The 20,452-nt window shown below is 39.4% G+C and overlaps 1 non-coding gene and 1 pseudogene across 1 annotated transcript; one reads left to right on the forward strand and one right to left on the reverse strand.

Annotated features, from left to right (window-relative positions):
- The window catches only part of LOC139002692 (mixed lineage kinase domain-like protein pseudogene), a 59,969-nt pseudogene that overhangs the window by 27,066 nt on the left and 12,451 nt on the right, over nucleotides 1–20,452 (forward strand).
- LOC139004674 (small nucleolar RNA SNORA8) lies at nucleotides 4,947–5,083 on the reverse strand. Its single transcript, XR_011470523.1, has one exon. It is a non-coding gene; the product is annotated as a small nucleolar RNA SNORA8 (small nucleolar RNA).

Consider the following 20,452-nt stretch of genomic DNA (forward strand, 5'->3'; position numbering starts at 1 on the left):
TACTCTCACTATTTAGATGTTAGAACAGTAAAGCTCTTAGCAGCCACGTGACCCAAAATTCAAACATGGGTCAACCTCAATATCTATCTCACTGCTCGTTTGAAAGCTCTACTGATCCGAACTCAAGAGAGTGTAAAGAGTTAGTGCTACTCTTCCTGAAGGTCTTATGTTATCTTGAAATCAACCAAATGGATACACCTAGGAATGGACTGTATCATCATCATAGGTCTTTGTATATTTGAATATTTTGTTCCCTCTGCTAAGGAATGAATTTCTGTCTATTACATCTGACAAATCCCACCCCTTTGATCTTTCACAATCTCGTCCTAAGGATGCTTTTTGGACACACGGAACTACTGTTCCTTGCTGTGCTCCAACAAGCCCTGTACTCACACCAGTATCGGAGCGTTTTGCCGTGGGGCACTGGAGTGTTACTTGTCTCTGCAGTGGCTCCTCCAGGCGACTATGATCTCCCAGAGGACACATTTGTATCTTGTTGCCCTTTGCACTTCCGGTACCCAGGTCAGTGTCCCATCATAATAGGCATTCAAGAGCATTTGCTATGAGAGTCTATAATTAAACGAGGCAAGAATGAGAAGCCATCAGAAAAAGACGTAGGTGTGTATATGTCTGTGTGTTTAAAAGCCAGTGTGGGGGAAAAGGGAGAAATGCCATTTATATTGAAGGGACAAAGTTATATTACCCCTTATCTGGCTTTTAAGGGGATTCTGCTGAGCTAAAAATCCTGCATTCGTAGGAAAGCTTTACCTGAGCTGCCAGTACCGTGTAAGATTATGAAAAGAAGGATTTTAAAGAACCTATTTACTTTGTGTCACGCACCGCTTGCTGTTTGCATTCCACTCTGGTTGAACATTGAAATGAGACAAGCCTTTATCACCTTTGTGTCTGGTCACGTCTGCCTCCCAGCCTCCCCTGCTAGCACAGCGACACAGTACCAGGCTGTAAACACAGCAGCAAAATGGTTCAGGAAAGGGAGAAGGGGGGAAAAAAGAGACCTGCTTGGGTTCATAATTGGATGAAAATATATTTAATGAAAACATTTCTATTGGTAGCAGGCTTTTTATAATTTCTTCATTTCTTTATAATTAAATTTTCTAAAATGCAGACATTTGGCTTTAAGTATCATATTGGCACCGGATCAGTGCCGTTTGCTTGCCAAGCTTAAAAGGGAAAATATAATGGGGAAATACTGTAATTTTATAGTTCTTGTAAAAATGAGGAAATCACAACCCTCACAAAAACCCCAAAGAGGATGTCCCTAAATCTTCCCACAGAGAGACCAAGATACGTGTTTTCAGTTTGGAGGATGACCTTGGAAATCTATTTGGGCTTTATTTTCGTTTTCCGGAACATCACTATAGATCCACCTCAGCAAACAGATGTGCAGAACATGAACTGAATGCTCATTGGCTCCGCAAACAGAGCTGAGGGTTTCAGCTAATTTCCATTTTTATTATATAGCATGACTTTTGCTTCTTTGTTCTCTCATAATCAACTTCAGTCCCCTCTGAAAATACCCTAACTGATGGCTTCTAACCGGGTTAGATTGTGTGAGCTGAATGGAGACTTATTTATGACAGCCTTATCCACATATGCACCTGACATACTTTCTCTCTGTAGAACAACAAATTGGATTTTTCAAGAGCAGGAGAGAAGTACAAGCTTCTTCTAATAAAGTAAATATGATACCACTTGTGTGTAAGAGACTCTTTTGAACCAAATTAAAAGTGCATTTTTGAGACATTCAGCATAGGGAACTCAACATCTGCAACCTTGCTAAAGAACAAATTGCACCAGGGTCCCCGGTGATGGTGAGGAAGACTATGTCAGAGAATAAGCACTGGCTCATCTTCCTTTGCCCACAGAATCTATTTCCCTCCCTTCTCTGGCTTGTCTGCACTTGCAATAGTTAATTTGGTGTGTCAACCTGACTAGACTAAGGGATGCTCAGAGAGCTGGTGAGACATTGTTTCTGGGTGTGTCCATGAAGGTGTTTCTGGAAGAGATGAGCATTTGAATCACTAGATTGAGTAAAGCAGGTAGGTGGTCCTCTCCAATGCATATGGCTATCATCCAGTCTGTCGAGGGCCCATGTAGACAAACTATTGGAGGGCCTGCCTGAGCTGAGATATCTGTCACCTCCTGCCCTTGGACATCTGGACTCAATGTGGGATTTATACCATCAGGTCTCTCACCCCATTCCAATCACAGGCCTTTGGACTCAAACGGATAATAATACCAGCTTTCATAGATAGATAGATAGATAGATAGATAGATAGATAGATAGATAGATAGATCCTATTGGTTCTGTTTGTCTGGAGAACCCTAATACAGTGTTCATACAGATTAGATTTGGCCAATGATATCATCCTCAGGAGTAGAGGATGGGAGGAGATAAAAATCTACATTGCCTCCCTGCTTTGGTACCACAAGTGTGGGCGTGACCACATCTCTCAAAATTAATGTTCTCTTCTGAGAGCCCTTCCTCCATGGTCCTCACTCCAGTAGTCTACCATAACTCTGTGGCCTTTCTGTGTCCATTAGGCTCCCTAATATTGCTAATATTGGGGTGCTTCACAAACTCTTGTTTGCTAACTAATCCCTGCTTACAACTTTATGTGTTACTCTTTTTAAAAAACTTTTCATATTGCCGAAACCGGTTTGGCTCAGTGGATAGAGCGTCGGCCTGCGGACTGAAAGGTCCCAGGTTCGATTCCAGTCAAGGGCATGTACCTGGGTTGCGGGCACATCCCCAGTAGGAGATGTGCAGGAGGCAGCTGATCGATGTTTCTCTCTCATCGATGTTTCTAACTCTCTATCTCTCTCCCTTCCTCTCTGTAAAATATCAATAAAATATATTTTTAAAAAAAAAACAAACTTTTCAGATAAGCCATCTGAGATGAACCCAGGCTTTGTAAGAATCCTAAATGATGAAGAAAGCAAGTATTTTTTTTTCTTTTAAGAAAATGGTGTCTTGAATAAAATAACTCACTGGATAGCCATGGATTGATCAATTGGCTTCCAGTAGGAAGGTCATAGTGAGCAAGGCTGTCTGCCTTCTTCACCTTTGACATCCATGGCAAAGACTGAGAAAACACCAAGTGACTAAAGGCTTCATCCTCTAAGGAAGTTAAAAGAGCTGTCACACCCCTTCTAGATTCTTTAATGAATCTGCTAGGCTGAAAGGAAATGATTTCATACCAATGAAAGCACAGGGGCTGACTCATCCTCCTGGATGGGGCACAGCATCGAGTCAGGAGGAAGCCACAGAGAAGTCCTAACACAACCTGACTCCCTTTCACTCTAAATGGCAAGTACAGGCTGGATTCCAGGACATCTTAGCAGAAGAGGACGTTTTCTAGGACATCTTTTTGCTCAGAAAATAAGACAGCACTCAAAGATCATCTAATATATTAGGAGGAAAAAGGACTTAAAGGAGCTCTCACTGGCCAAATCAGAAGATCGTGACCTCTAAACACATAATGATAATCAATTCATTGAATAGAATAAAATGGGAATCCTGAGAGAGAGAGAGAGAGAGAGAGAGAGAGAGAGAGAGAGAAGGGAAGGAAGAAGAATGAAGTTAGGGATGAAGGGAGGGAAGAAAAAAAGGAGTGATGGCAGGTTGCTCTTTCTTACAGTACAATACCAACTAATAAGCATATAATTATGGAGTTAGTAACCAATCTTTAATAATCAATGAATGCTAAAATAGTGAGTAATAATTTGATGAAGAGGACGTTTCAGTCTCATAGAATCTCACCACAAATTACTTCTTAATTACTAAGTGGAAAATGGCAACTTCACTATGGAGAAACCTAGGTAATGCCACCCCTACCCAAAAAAATGAAAGTTAATATCTTCAATATAGGACAAAGCACTATCCCTTGTCTCCTGATATAATGTACTAGGAAGAACACAACATCTTTTTTGTGATAACCTTGCCAAAGCTGAATGAATGACTATGCTATTAGTTCAAAAATCTTGATGCAAAGAAATCATTCTCACTTTCATGTTGCTCAACTGACAAACTTTTCAATCTAATGTGTTGGAAAATACATACCTGTTGAAAATCTGTAAGATGAAGCATTTAGAGGGGAATCTTCAAAGACTGTTGGCATTCCAAACTAACTGTGCCTAAGGGCATAATGTAAAACTTAATACCATGAGATGACTATAAGTAGATGAGAGGGCTGGAGACATGACAATTAAAGAAGAGAACAGAAATGAAAGGCAGAGTGGATTGACAGAAGACCATGGTTCTTCTACTCTTACATCTTTTTTTTCTTGTTTTTACTATAGAGAATCCAGATCTTTTGCTTAGATATTTTATTTTATTTTGAATCTATGGCAAACCTATTAAACATTTTTTCTCCTATTTTTCTTCTCTCACACCCTCAAACTGTCACACATATTCCAATACCCCATTGGTTCTATCAGATAGTTAATCTGCCAAGATTTTAAATTTGTTCATGAGTTTTTATTACTCTTCTAACATTTGTCTTATTTAACCCTAGATCCCAGTTATTGGTAAAATCCCTTCTTACATCAGTGTTGCTATTGGTTGTCAAGAGGTTTCAGTATTATTTGTGTTTCTCATTTTCTGATTGCAAGGATTTCAACATATTTTGTATTATTCCTCTGGATTGGATGCCTGTTTTTGAGTATGTATACCAATTTTGCTATTGCAAATTGTGGGACACTTTAACCTTAATCCCAAACCCACCAGAAATACTTTTTAAATAAAAGTAAAGGGGGTGGAATCTTTCACATTTTTTTTAAAATAGTGAAATCATAGACACTGTGTTTTATCTCTTCCTTTAGATTTAGAATGATAGGTACAATCATATATCAGAGGCTTTGTTAGCAAATACTGAAACATTCATAAAATATATATTGGCACATATACCTTTTTATTTATTTTATACTGTATCAATGAAAATCCAGGTTTAACATGCATGAAGCCAAGAAAACCAACAATGCCAGATACTGAATTTATATCATATTGTCCTTTGAACACCCAGCAGGAATAAACTGCTGAATGTAGACACCATGCAGTGCAATACATTTGTAATTAGTACTCTTGATACTTCTGTTTAAAAGGAGGTCATGGAGATGTTTTCTAAACATGATCTTTTGATGAAAAATAGATATATTTAAAGAATTTATATGAATACAAGCATGCCCTGGTTTAATAAGAAAGATTTCAAATCAAAAGCCTTAGATGTAGAATACTATGAAAGAACCAGATGCCATGAGTTTGCTAATTGTACTCTAGTATACAGGTTATTCAGGACTCCTTAATTATTATTATTATTTTTAGAACCTGTAAGAGACCCTGAAGACTGAGGGATTTTTCCACGGTGGCACTCACATGTCATTATCCCCATAGATGTTCTTACCCTCTTTTGCACACAACCTTAACCCCTAACTCTTCCTCCTGAAGAATAATTCTTGCCTCTTCTGAGAACCATCCTTGACCAACTTTTCTCTGAAATTGGCTAAACTTCATCTAATGCTCTTCTGCTAAAACCCTATAATGAATCCCATCCTCTTTCTCAAGATTTTTCCTTGAGAGTCTGTCTTCTCATGTCCAGCATTTTTTTAAATTTGCTTATGCTAATGGTATTCTGCTTACTTTTCTTCTGCAAAATGAACCTTGCGTGTGCGTATATTGGTATATGTATGTGTGTGTGTGCCTATACTAAAAGAGTTTTTCACAATGTTTTAAAGTGAGTGAAGTGTTTAGCCTTAATTTTTCATTTAATCATTACAACAAAGGATGAATTTCCTCACCTGCGTTAGAAAAGGAAATCTAGGTTTAGGTATGATATATGGTGGAGGAGAACAGAAGATTCTCCATGTAGTTGGGCACATGGCAATCCTAGTCCCTAAAACAGGAAATTGGGAAGTAGGACAAGGTTTGAATAAAATGTGAGTTCAGTTTGGACATCATGAGTCTGAAGTCACTCCTCTGAGATATCTTAGTTCAGATGCAAATAATTGGATGTATGGTCTGAGGGTCAAGAGTTAGATTCCAGAGATTGGAAGTTATCATCGAAAAGATAGAAATTGGAAATCTTGGCCTAGGAATAATCCCACTATGTAGATTAGTTTTAAAAAATGAATTATAAATATAGTCTAACATAGCTCAAGGAATCTTAGATCATATAACACCTGCACAAATAAACATAAAAACCCTGGTATGATTGTTCTACTGAATCCTCTTGCAATGAATGCAGTAAAGGGGCCATAACAAAGAGCTTGTTATCATTACTATAACAGTGGGCCTACAACATGCTTAATCATTACAATCAACCTTCCTTTTCCTACAAATTATAAAGAGTCCTGATCTCAATCAGATTATGATGTGTCACATTAGGATTTGTGAAATGGTCACAGCTGTACCTTTTGTAAGTTATGGACTTAGAACTACTAAAATCATATGTGATTAAGTCAATTATTTTCATTTCCTGGCCTAATATCTTAGCCTACTTCAAGGGTTTGGCTAAAGACTGAATTTGATAATCATCCTTTAAGAGACTAGACTTCCATTTTGAAGAGGCTTAAATCTCTGATAAATAATATAATGAACTGATTAACTATTTCATAATCCTGCCAATTCCTAAACCAGGATTTAGATGGCCCATTTGAAAGAGAAGGTCTCCTTAACATTGAAATCCTTCTACTGAGAACTCTAACAATTTACCATATTCTCTATTTAATCCCATAATCCCCTAGTTGCTTCCTGTTGAGAGCTTGGGTCCCTTTGTTTCATTTGCATTTTCCATAAGACACAACTTGAGGTAAGTTTTCCCAGGTTCTATGGTGAATTTGGCTCTCTACAGCAAATTTCATGAACTATAGAGCCTGCAAATATTTCCTATGAGTAACTAGTCATACTATTTGCAGAATGTACCTCAGCCAGCAATTCGGGATCAGCATCTCTTTGAGCTGAAGGTTGTATCTTGAAAGGGAACAATATCTACATAGGAAAGCTGAAGGTTATATCTTGAAAGGGAACAATATCTACATAGGAAATTTATCAAAGACTAACACTCCTCTTCCAAAATGCAACAAAATAAATTTCTATAAGAACTTTTCATTCAGACTGTAACATTATTTTATTAATTTTGTATTAATTTATTACTTTCAAAAATCAATCATTTATAATACTTTAAATTTCTTTTCAGATTATAAAGACAAAATAATTTCACAGAATTGTGTACTTTTCCACAGACTCCTTTTAACTCATTCTCGTTTCATTTTGCAAAGCCTCAGGATGGCTGTGTGCTAATTTTGCCAATTGTTTCCCTCCAGATCTAATTAGTCAAGGTCACTCAAATGGTGCTCAAGGTCTTTTGCTAACTCATATTCCAGAAGAGTTTCTAGCTCTCCTCTAAAATGTGTGTGTACTTTCTCCAAAATTCTGCTTGCTTAGCAGGTTCGTGTTTATTCTGTATGGCCAACCTAAGGAAGCAGAAAAGCCAGAATTATATTTCAGACTTTCCCAACTGTCAGTTTTGTACTCAAACAAACTAGTCATTGCTGTCCCTCAGAAGGAAAGCTGCCTCTCACATATGAAGAGCCTTCCTCTTGGAAGATTCTGTGTCTTACAAGGTTGTTTTGAAATGTTGACGTAACATATAAGTAAAAAAATTCTCCAAGCAGATTAAATGCATATATAAATTTATAATAGCCCACTAACTCCAGTTGGCAGAGTTATAGCTTTAAGATAAGTGGCAAAACACTTTCCAAAGAAGTTTGGAGACTCTTTTTTGTCTTTCTGCCAAGTTCTCCCCACTGAATCTTACGCACTGACTAATGCATATGCTTGTTTGTGTGAGATTCCAGGGAATGGTGTCCACTAAGGATGGTCGGTGAAAAGACTTTCAGCAGAGGCCTATGTGAAGTCATTTCTTGGACAGGTTTTAGCTTCTGCTATATTTCTAATAGTTGTTCTGTTGCATATGCATCAACATTAGCAGAATAGGAGTGCTGTAGCTTTTAATTCATATGTAGTAAACTCAAATATGAACTATGTTTTATAATTTAAAATATTCATTATGAAACTATATATATATTATATATATATAATCATAAAATCTCTATTTAATCAATTGGTTTTCATCTTTTCCAGTATTTATACCTCACCTCTTTTTATTGATTTATCAATATTACAAAATATTTATTCGCTACCTATTATGCAAATGTAAAACTTGAATTCCAAAATTTCTGTCTTCCTACTGACCTTCCTACTTCTGACATGCAATTTTTTTCTTCTGCATTACACGTGTTTACAGATAATGTTAGTATTCATTGTTGCTAAATATTTCATTATATAAACATGCCAGAGTTCTAGTGTTTCGTATTCTTGAAATAATTACCTCTATCTATTTTAGCAGTTTGTGAGCTAACATAGATCAGTTCAAGCACATTCATGAGAAAATATATCAGATGTCAATTCCAGTCACCTCTGAGATTTTACCATCACAAGTAAGATATAAATTCAGAACTGCCTGAAGTCCTATCTCCATGGCTTCTAATATCATTATGGAAAAAAACACACCCACACAGTTAAGAATATACCATGTTGAGTCCCACTTCAGTTTACGTAAAAATTGGGGACAATAAACATATATATTAATATCAATGATTGCCTTTTAGGATAGGTATTAAGAAAGATCTTCATGAAAAACCCATTTACATATTTTATTTAAATGTTGCCATGTACATATTCTTTTCAATTGAAAGTTGCAATTAGCTTAAAACATGTCATCTCCTTGTAGAGTTAGTATTTTTTTTAAGAAATTGTGGTGGTGGTTCATTCTGTGAATGACTAGCTCTGGCCTGTGATTATGATATTATCCCCTATTTTTCTACCAAGAGAAGAAAGAAATAGCAAATGGAACACATGTAGGGAGACAATGTGGTATCCTATTTGTAGACACCACTAGTTTCCAACCAATAATTTTTTTTAAGTATCAAATAGACATTCAGGTAAGCTTGATGACTCATCTATAAAATTGAAATCATAGAGTTTGTAATTCCTAGAAAGGGTTTCAGAATGCCTATGTTTCTTTAACGTAATTGCGTTCCTGTGGTTTGAAAAGGATAAATACCTACTGTAAGGTCTAATTCTCATCACAAGTAGCTAATTTATTCATCTGGGTGTGTCTGGCTTGAGTTATTGAAAAATTATCAAAACTTAGTTAGTACTTAGGGCTTCCAAGTAAGCAGAACTTTGCTACTGAACTCACTTCTAAGCTTTAGTAGATTTGCTTTACTGAAAAAGAAAGTTTATGCATTTTAATATTATTTTATATCCCTTCTTAATTTTTTCTGTCTTGCCTACTGGAATAAATGTCTCTCAAAATAATCAATGAAATTTCAGTTAGACTATTTGTCTCAGTGCTGTAGGAATCTCACTTAACAAAAACTGTCCCTAAAATGTTATTGAAATCTTTCCAGAATCAATAGAAACAGAGATGCCTCCTTTTGCCTATGGTTCCAGGATTCCGGTATAAAACCGCTGCCATTTGCACCGTACGCTAAAGACAAGCTGGATGTTTGCATGAAAGCCAATATGTTCTTACACTGCTTTCTGAGACAAGTAATAATCAGTCTGTCATCAATGTCATGCTGCAATCAGGCTTTGACAAGGTTTGCAAATAACGTGAAAGGAATTGCTCATCCCTGAACGCTGCAGATCAAAACCAGACCTGAACAAAAACGAGAAGTCTGCTGCGCGTCAGCTGCACAGGCTCTGGGAACGTGCTGTGAATAAGCAACAGCAGCAGCAGAGGGAGCGGCCAAGCCCTTTCCCCACGCTCACCCTCCATTTTTTCTTTTTTATGGAGAAGACCTTTTCTCAGCTACCAATCCTGGAACATCACTGCGGTGATATAGCCACCTAAGCCCAACCTGATTGGAAGTACTAGTTGTATTATTCTGAGGAATGATTGGAAAAGCAAATAACACATCCATCCTGGGGTGATTCTGTCTCTTAACTCATGGGCTGGAGTAGGCAGGATTTCTGATCAGACCCGGCACTCCCATCAGTGAGAGAACTGTGTGCACATGAGATTGAACCACCAGTTGCTTTCTTTTCCGGTCCTCCCTCCTCAATCCTTCCTACCCCCCAGAGGAGCTGAGATGTGTGTTATTTATCCACCGCTGTACCTGACACTTGATAATCTGAAGGCTTGCACATTCATAAGAAACAAGCTAACCTTATATACCTTTGAGAATGGTTATAGAAGTTAGACTTATAAAACTTTGAGAACAAGATTATTAGGAAGGAAAAAAAAAAAGATTTTTAGAAGTGTCAACTGATCAGAGGTCTGCTCAGAGCTTCAAACGTGGATGTACTTCATGTTTGTGCAAATAGCTGGACAGCACACGACATATGGATTTAAGCATTCATGATTTGTGCCTAAGCATGAGCATAGATTTCAGATGTGAATTAATTGTTGATCTCATGTTAGCATAACAGACTAAATGTTCAGTTATTTTGTTGTTTTTACAAGAAACCTTGAAAACCAGGTGCTACTGAGGGACATTCAAAGTTAAGTGAGGATGGTCCTGGCCAGGTGGCTCAGTTGGGTGGAGTGTCATCCCATACACCGGAAAGGTTGTGGGTTTGAGTCCCAGTCAGAGCACATACCTAGGTTGGGGGTTCAATCAGTCAGGATACATATGGGAGGCAAGCTATTGTTGTTTCTCAAATTGGTGTCCTCTCTCTCTCTCTCTCTCTCTCTCTCTCTCTCAAATCAATTTTTTTTACAAAGCATATCCTCAGGTGAGGATTAAAATAAAAACAGTTAAGTAAAGATGGTAAGGAAAGGATAAAAGCAAATGCATCCTAAGCAAAAAGTCTACATTCCCAAAAGAAAGGCAATGTAAAGCATATTTAAGATCCTTTTTCATGTTATTACAGTCATTTGAGACTATGGTCCATATAGTCATAAACAGAATTGTCCAATAAAGTGTTCATTTAATAAATATATTCTAAGCACCATAATATTGGCTGAGTACCACCTTAGACATTATGAGAGATAAGCAAGATGTATACTACAAATTAAGCCTTATGTTTTCAAGGAGTTTATAATCTGGTTAGGGGGAAGATTCTAATGCACATGAATGTAGTCATAACTCTTTGAAAGTGGATAATGTAAGCACCAAAATATGAGACAAGAAGCACTCATGAACTACACTAAGGATCTGTACTAACAGATATCCATAAGCAATTTCTTTAACCCATAATTGTGTATCCCCCAACTTTCCCAGACTTCTGACCTTACCTGTTACCATTTAATTATAACCCAAGTATATCATAATGAATACAGAAAGTCCAGATCCCATCTCTGCTGTTTATGAGGTCCCCATAATGTGGGTTGCACTTATATATTTGGGCTGTTACTTATCACCTCTCAATTTTGACCATAGAGCTGGGATTCTTCAGCTATTGCCTCTGTCCATCTATCATTGGATATGTTTGTTGATCCTGTTCTGTCTAGTCAATTTCACTCCAAGGCAGGGATACATACCCACTCTTTGGCTTCCCTATAGCAGTATTCCTGGGATTTACTGGTTTCCCAAAATGAACTGAAGCCTTAAGGATTGTATCAAGGAATTACAATGCAGAAAATGAAATTTAAAATTGGTTATAGGCCCAGCTGGCATGGCTTGGTGGTTGAGCATCGACTTATGAACCAGGAGGTCATGGTTTCATTCCCAGTTGGGGTACATGCCCGGGTTGAGGGCTCAATCCCCAGTGTGGGGCATGCAGGAGGCTGCCTATTAATGATTCTCTCTCATCATTGATGTCTCCATCTCTCTCTCCCTCTCCCTTCCTCCCTGAAATCAATAAAAATATTTTTTTAATTGGTTATAAAGTAGCATGTCTCCTGGAGTGTATCACCTATGCCTGCTCTTTTTGTCCAAGCCATGAGGCAAGGACCTTTTACCGTCCCCTGCAATCAGAGACCTTTCTCTCCCAACTGCCTACATCTCCAAACCTCCTTTCTCTCGTTTCCTCGTTGCAAATCCCAAAATCAGTTCACATGGCAACATCTCAGAAATGAGGCCCTGCTCAGAATAAAGCCCGACTTTGATATAATTGACAAAGCCCTTTAAAGTCTCTCATCTAGCCCTAACCAGTTTTGCTCAGTGGATAGAGCTTCGTCCTGCGGACTGAAAGGTCCCAGGTTCGATTCTGGTCAAGGGCATGTACCTTGGTTGCCGGCACATCCCCAATGGGGAGTGTGCAGGAGGCAGCTGATCGATGTTTCTCTCTCATAGATGTTTCTAACTCTCTATCCCTCTCCCTTCCTCTCTGTAAAAAATCAATAATATATATATACTTTAAAAAGTCTCTCATCTTAAACATTTCTTGCAGAATAAGCTGTAAATTTGATGCACCACAGAGGAAAACAAAGACTCATTTCTGTGCTTCTAATAATCTAATATGATTAGCAAGACTAGGTAGACCCTGAAATCACTTGTTCTTTTTACACTAGAGTCAGTAATATTCAAGCAATGCCTTGATGATTTGTTGAATTCTGCTTAAAAATACAGTAATGCTTATACATTTTAAAAATTAGTCGTTGAACTACACAAATTTACCTTAAATTTTAACAATTTCTATGTCTGCAATTGCTGAAAGAATCACATAATACAGATACAATATTTCCTGTGGAAAGAAGGAATTCTAAATCATTGTCCATTTTATGATTGAAGCACAATTATTAATTTATAGTAAATTTTTAAAATAATTACATTTCTGGAAACTCTACAGTCTTATGCAATGTCAGAGGTCAGTGATACAAATTTGTGTACAGTCCCACTATGTGATATTGAGGTCATAAATAAATATACTTATTCTTTCCTTATTTCCTAGATTCATTGTCATTTTCTTTTCATGATAGTACTGAGGGGAAAAGTTAAATTGCAATTCTCATTAGAGAATCATCTCCCTTATGAAAAACTAAACTGTGATTGCAATTTAGATATTTTGAAGAAGCCGTAAGATAGTCTTATTCCAAAATATTAATTTAAGTACTGTGTTTCTCAATTTCATTTCAAATAGCTGAACAAGCTTTCCAAAAAATCCTGAAAAATAACCAATTTTTTTAGGAGATTCAGAGGTAATAGGGCACAGAATCAAAGACAGACTTCTGGAAAGTACATGAGAGATCTCCAGATAAACTCACATTATGAAGTCATTTGTACAATAAGTATTTACTAAATGTTTACTAGGGAAGGTGCTGTACTGGAGCTGGGAATCAATGATGAACAAGAAAGCCAAGTATTGACCTTCAAGGAGCTTGTACAATAATAGAAGAGACAAATGATGAACAAGGACACAAATAAACAAAATAATTACAGATTGTACACAGTGTATTGAGTACAAAGAAGAAGATGTAAACAGTGTTATGACAAACGGAAAACAAATTCAAATGTCCTTAAATGTATGAAAAAATCTAAATTCTAAAATAGAAAAAAGATTGAAACTACTGACAGCATTTTTTACCTACATTAACAATGATTGAAAAGTTTGATAGCACATTCTACCATCCAGACTGAAACAAAGAGTATTTTGATTGTGAATGTAAATTAATTCATCCCAGATGGAAAGTAATCTGGCAATATCTATCAATGTAAAAAACACATAACTTTTGACCCTTATTTCATAAATTGGAATATGGCTCATAAATTTGTTCTCATTTGTACAAAATGATGCCATGTACAAGGTTATTCATTGCAATGTGTTCTTAGTAAGAATAATTGGAAAATATCTGAACATTCATTACAAAATACCAATTTAATAAATTATACTACACACATATAAAATATGTATGACACAGAATGAGAACATAGTCTTTTGTTTGTTTGCAGATATGGGCCAGTTTCCAAAAGTGTTAAGTGTAAACAATTAAGACAGTACAGTGCACATACTATGCTAAATAGAATGTATATATCTTATTCCTGTATGCCTAAAATATCTCTGAAAGTGCATTGGGAAGAAGTGTTCTTCTTTATGTACATATTCATATTTCTTTTTGTACCTGTAAATTTTAAACTAAGTGAATGTGAATTTGTTTTAAAATATTTAAATATTTTTGTAAAGATAAAAATTCCAAGTTGTATCATCTATTCTGGTATTCACATTGCCAACTCTTTAAGCTTCAGGGTCTAAGAACAAAGTTTTTGAAAAATTCATTGATTATGTCAGATTCAACTAAAAAACACCCATTAGAACATATTAAGTTCAAGATACTCTGCTCTTGGGACATAAAATTAAAATATAGCCCCTGTCTGTCTTCAAGAGAATATATTTCAATGGATGAACTAGCTATTTCTGCAAAGAGTAAATTGTGATTAGAGTAATTAGTAGGAGTACTAAGACTTTTAAGTTTTATTATACCTTTCAAAATTCTTTCAGTTTCCATGAAGTATTGGGTTTAAATAATTACTAAGTTTTCCAATGTGTTATTTATAAAATACAGTTTATTTTATGTAAATCCCTACAGTATTGTGGGGTGTATCCTTCCAATATTATTAAAATACTAGAGGCCCGGTGCACAAAAATTTGTGCACTGGCAGGAGGGGGGTGTCCCTCAGCCCCACTTGTGCCCTCTCACAGTCTGGGACCCCTCGGGGGATAACGACCTGCTGGCTTAGGCCCGCTTCTGGGTGGCAGAGGGCAAGCCCAATCCCTAGGTGCCTGCCCCGCAGCCTCTGGTCTGGCTCAGAGCAGGGCCAATTGGGGAGTTGGGGTGTCGCCTCCTGTCATGCACAGAGCAGGGCAGATTGGGAGGTTGTGATGCCACCCCCAGTCACACTCAGGGTAGGGCCGATTGGGAGGTTGGGGCACCGCTCCCTGTCACACTCAAGGTAGGGCCAATGGGAAGGTTGTGGCGCCACCCCCTGTCACGCACAGAGCAGGGCATATCAGGGGGTTGGGTCGCCTTCCCCTGTCATGCTCAGAGCAGGGCTGATGGGAGGGGGGTTGGGGTGCTGGCCCCTGTCACGCACAGAGCAGGACCAATCGGAGGGTTGGGGCGCTACCCCCTGTCACACACAGAGCTGGCCGATCAGGGGGTTGGGGCACAGCCCCCAGTCACGCACAGAGCAGGGCCTATCAGGGGGTTGGGGAGCTCCCCCCTGTCACGCACAGAGTAGGGCCAATCTGGGAGTTGGGGCGCTGTCCCCTGACATACTCAGGGCAGGGCCGATCAGGGGGTTGGGGGCACCCCTTGTCATGCACAGAGTAGGGCCGATCAGGGGGTTGGGGAGCTCCCCCGTCACGCACAGAGTAGGGCCAATCTGGGAGTTGGGGCGCTGTCCCCTGACACACTCAGGGCAGGGCCGATCAGGGGGTTGGGGCACCCCCTGTCACGCACAGAGCAGGGCCCATCAGGGGGTTGGGGCACCCCCTGTCACGCACAGAGTAGGGCCGATCAGGGGGTTGGGGAGCTCCCCCCTGTCACGCACAGAGTAGGGCCAATCTGGGAGTTGGGGCGCTGTCCCCTGTCATGCTGCTGCAGGGGCCGTGAGTCCTCGCGGCTCCGCTGATCCCAGTGCTGGGAGGCTTTGGGACTCCGCTGACCCCGGGCCCTGAGGCCTCGCAGCTCCGCTGATCCCGGGGCTGGGAAGCCTCGTGGCTCCGCTTGATGCTGGTGCTGAGGGGCCTCGCAGCTCCGCTGATCCCGAGGTCAGGAGGCCTCGCGGCTCCACTGATCCTGGGGCCCTGAGGCCTTGTGGCTCCGTTGATCCCGGGGTGGTGAGGCCTCACTGCTTGGCGGCTTTGGGGCTGTTTGGCTTCGCTCCACCACTTGGAGCCTGTGTATGCAACTTAACCGCCATCTTTGTTGGTGGTTAATTTGCATATCACCCTGATTAGCCAATGGGAAGCATAGCAGAGGTACGGTTAATTACCCTTTTTGTCTTTTATTAGATAGGATTCTATATAATAAAAGGCTAATATGCAAATTGATACCTCAGGAGTTCAACCAACCGGGAGTTTGACTGCTCTCTATGATGTGCGCTGACCACCATGGGGTGGTATGGAATGAAGGAAGGCCCCAGCTGGCAACCAGCAGCCAGGGAAGGAAGACCCCCGATAGGCCCTGATCACAGGCCAAGCCTAGGGACCCTGCTTGTGCACAAATTCCATGCACTGGGCCTCCAGTATGTAATAAAGTCTATTCATTCCAAGTATATGGAAAAGGAATTCTAAAGAAACCTGCACTGAGCACCTATCCTATATAATAAAGAGGTAAAATGCAAATTAACCCTCACGTCCTAACAAGATGGCTGCCTACAACCAGGCCAGCAGGGGAGTTAGTGAGGGACAACCAAATGACTGAACAAGCAGGCTGCATGGGGTGACCAGGCCAGCAGGAGTTAGTGAAAGACAACCAAATGACTGAACAGCAGGCTGTGTGGGGCAACCAGGCCGGTGGGGGGGGCTGGGGGGGGCGTGAGGGGTGACCAGGCTGGCTGGGGTGGGGGGGGCAGTTGGGGGCAGCCAGGCCACCAGAGGGGGAAGTTGGGGGTGACCAGCCCAGCAGGGAGAGGCAGTTAGGGGCAATCAAGCTGGCGGGGGGGGGAAGTTAGGGGTGTTTAAGCAGGCAGGCAGGTGAGCAATTAGAAATCAGCGGTCTAGGATTGTGAGAGGAATGTCCAGTCAGACCAGCAGTCGGACATCCCCCGAGGGGTCCCAGATTGGAGAGGGTGCAGACTGGGCTGAGGGGACCCCCCTCCCCATGCACAAATTTCATGCATCAGGCCTCTAGTTTAATTATATTTACTGTTAAGATTACACAGAAACTTTTTCCAGTCAAAAATCTGTTTTCCACAGAAATTACATAGAATATACTCCAAATAACAGGGCTAGTAGATAGATTAACTATCTTAAAATAACTCTTGATTAGTCCCATTTACTTTCTATTATCTATCACTTTATTTTACTCTTATAATTTTATTAAATGCTTTTTAAAGTACAATGACACATGCAAACTACGTGTTTTTTATTATTGTTGTTTAAAGATGGACAAGCATGAGATTAATGGAAGATCTATAATATCCCCCAAAGCAAGAAAGAGAAAAAAGTGAAAACAGACATGAGTATTCAAAACACAACTACAAAGATAGAAATAAGAATATCATTTAAAAATGATATAATGGCAATAACATATGATCAAATAAATCATTTATATTTCCTCTTTACATTTTCTCTTTGCTTCAGAAATGGATCCAGAATCTATGGAGCTTAAAGTGTATCTAATCAGGGAGTGTCTTTTTATGAATAAAAGTAGTATATCTACCAATGCAAATTCAGATGGGGGCCCTTGCAAGTGAGAGACCCTGAAGCTTAAGTGTCTTTTACTCCATAAAATCCACTCTGCTTTTCTTTATATATATATATATATATATATATATATATATATATATATATATATATATATTATTGATTTTTTACAGAGAGGAAGGGAGAGAGATAGAGAGTTAGAAACATTGATGAGAGAGAAACATCAATCAGCTGCCTCCTGCACACCTCCCATCGGGGATGTGCCCTCAACCAAGGTACATGCCCCCGACCCGAATCGAACCTGGGACCCTTCAGTCCGCAGGCCGACGCTCTATCCACTGAGCCAAACCAGTCAGGGCCCACTCTGCTTTTCTTAGCAAACAGAATTTTCTTTAAATTTCATTCTGTGGTTTAATCTGAGTATTAATTTGGAGGAAAGGATGTACATCTCAATAAAGCCACAGGTAAGTAATAGAAGACAGGACACTGGGATGGGGGTTGGGGGAGGGAGTGTGTGACGGCATGTGCCGGGGAGTAGGGGAGGCCCGGGAGAGGTCAATGGGGGAAAAAGGAGACATATGTACTACTATTTGTAATACTTTAATCAATAATAAAAAAGACGTTTTCCGCCCTAATCGGTTTGGCTCAGTGGATAGAGCATCGGCCTGTGGACTCAAGGGTCCCAGGTTCGATTCCGGTCAAGGGCATGTACCTTGGTTGCGGGCACATCCCCAGTAGGGAGTGTGCAGGAGGCAGCTGATCGATGTTTCTCTCTCATCGATGTTTCTAACTCTCTATTCCTCTCCCTTCCTCTCTGTAAAAAATCAATAAAATATATTAAAAAAAAAAAAAAAAAGACGTTTTCCATCTCATTGTCCAGATTACACTCCCTTTTTTTTTTTTTTTTTTAGGGTTTCTTCTTTTAAGAGTATAAAATTAAATCTGCCATGTCAGATTCAGAACAGACCAGAAATTTCCACTCACAGGACAATGCATCTTAAAATTCAAGTTACATCCTGCTCTCTTAGCCCATGTGTGGAAATTCAACAATGATTGTTTTCATTCCTGACTAGTGGTTTGCAGTAGCAGTCCTTACAATGAATTCTCCCACCACTGAGTATTTATTAGTGAGAGCACACAGCTCTTTTCTAAGAGCCCCCTTCCTTTCCGCCTGAACTGCATAGATATGCTGCATTTCCCCTGGTAATAAGGAAAAGGCAGACATTTCTAGGTTTTTTCTTTCATTATGGGTGAGGAGACAAACCGCCTCGACTAAGTCTGGTAACCATGTTATCTAACTCTCAAACCTGGGAAAATGATGGGGAAGAGATGAGGCAGAAGTTCTGAGAAGCATCCCCTGGTTATTGTTGCTAGGGCAACTGCTACTTGGCATCCTCCAAATAGTTATCGTCTGTCACACTTGGGGTATAATTCACAGGCATGCAACGCATCTGAGTGGATTGGAAATACAAATTGGGGGAGGGGATGAGGATTCATGTAAATAAAGGAGAGCATTTTAAATAGGCACATAAACAATAGTGTATGCCTAATATTTAGGAAGAGAAGACAGAATAGGCATAGAAAGAATACAATTTTGAAAATATGAGTGTCACAGCTAAATAGTGGTGTTTTTCTTATTCCACAAATTAGACTCTACCCATTCCCAATAACTGTCTACCCATCTGCCTCCTTTTATAAGAATCCCTTCTTCCTCCAAATATTAGTCTTCTATCGTATGACTTCAAACTAAATATATGGAAAGATTTAGATGTCATTTCCTTTTCATAATTCTTAAGAGAGCAAAGAATATTTTAAAACACCATTTCGTTGTTTACCAGAATGTCTGACTCAGAAGCAGAACTGGCTTTGTTATAAGAGAAGATGAAGTATTTATTACCCAAATAATCTTTGACAGAAACAGCCATGAGCCCTGAAATACCCTTGGTTAAACCTAAGTTGCACATCTCATTTCTATTATGCCTTCATTTCTTAGAGCCACGGTGTCTGCTTAGTCTTTCTAATCACTGTTTCTTCTTCTAAACATGATAGGAAAGTTATTTTATATATTGGGGGGGGGGTACTACTGCTCAAATCATACAGCAAAAAAAAACCTTAAAATATCTATCATCATCGTATAAAACCCCAACAGTTTCAACCTCCTCTTAGCATTTGCTGGTGTCAGCATCATTAAAAAGCAAAGAAAACTCACATTAATGTATCACATTTACAAAATGAATTTAATAGCAAATGCATTTTTGGAAGCAAGTGGGAAGAAGGAAAAAGAATTTTAACCAGATTGTACCAAATTATTTTAATAGAGTATAGTGAATTAAAGAGGCAGGAATAAACATCAAAAAAAGCAACAGTTATTTGATTTTTTCCATAACATGACATTTTTCTTTCCTTTGAGCTTCATGTATGTTTTATAGATTATTTCTGAAATGTATACCAGGAAAATCAAGTAATGATTTCCAAACATTAGAGATTTTTCCAAAAGTTACTGTATTTGCCCAGCCTGCATGGCTCAGTGGTTGAGTGTCAACCTATGAACCAGGACTTCACAGTTCGAGTCCAGGTCAGGGCACATGCCTGGGTTGCGGACTCAGACCCCAGACCCAGTGTGGGGAGTGAAGAAGGCAGCTGATCAATGGTTCTCTCTTATCATCTCTCTCTCTCTCTCTCTCTCTCTCTCTCTCTCTCTCTCTCTCTCTCTCTCCCTTCCTCTCTGAAATCAATAAAAATATATATTTTTAAAGAGTTACTGTATCCTGTATCCTGCCTTAGAGTGAATAGATGCCTGGACCTTCAGACATAACTGAGAACTTGGGGGATGATACATGGGACAAAACTGAAAATCATCCTCTGAAAATCCTCCTGCTAGGAAGAGTCTATCCTTGAGGTAACATGAATCACGGAACCAAGAGTTTTGCCTGGTTATAAGACTTTAGCAAAAGGGCAGAGCATCCCAGATCTGCAGACCCCTCACTATGTACAGTGGCCATAGCAGCAAGGAACAGTTATGTGACACAGAACAGTTTTTGAAAATGTCCAGTTAGGGCTCTACCTCTGGACTTTTGAATGTTTGACAGACCCTTGAAGACTAACAAATGAGTC

This window comes from Myotis yumanensis, unplaced genomic scaffold, assembly GCF_028538775.1.
Source record: "Myotis yumanensis isolate MYYU_CA2020_CCGP unplaced genomic scaffold, mMyoYum1.0.hap1 SCAF_2, whole genome shotgun sequence".
Lineage (NCBI taxonomy): Eukaryota > Metazoa > Chordata > Mammalia > Chiroptera > Vespertilionidae > Myotis > Myotis yumanensis.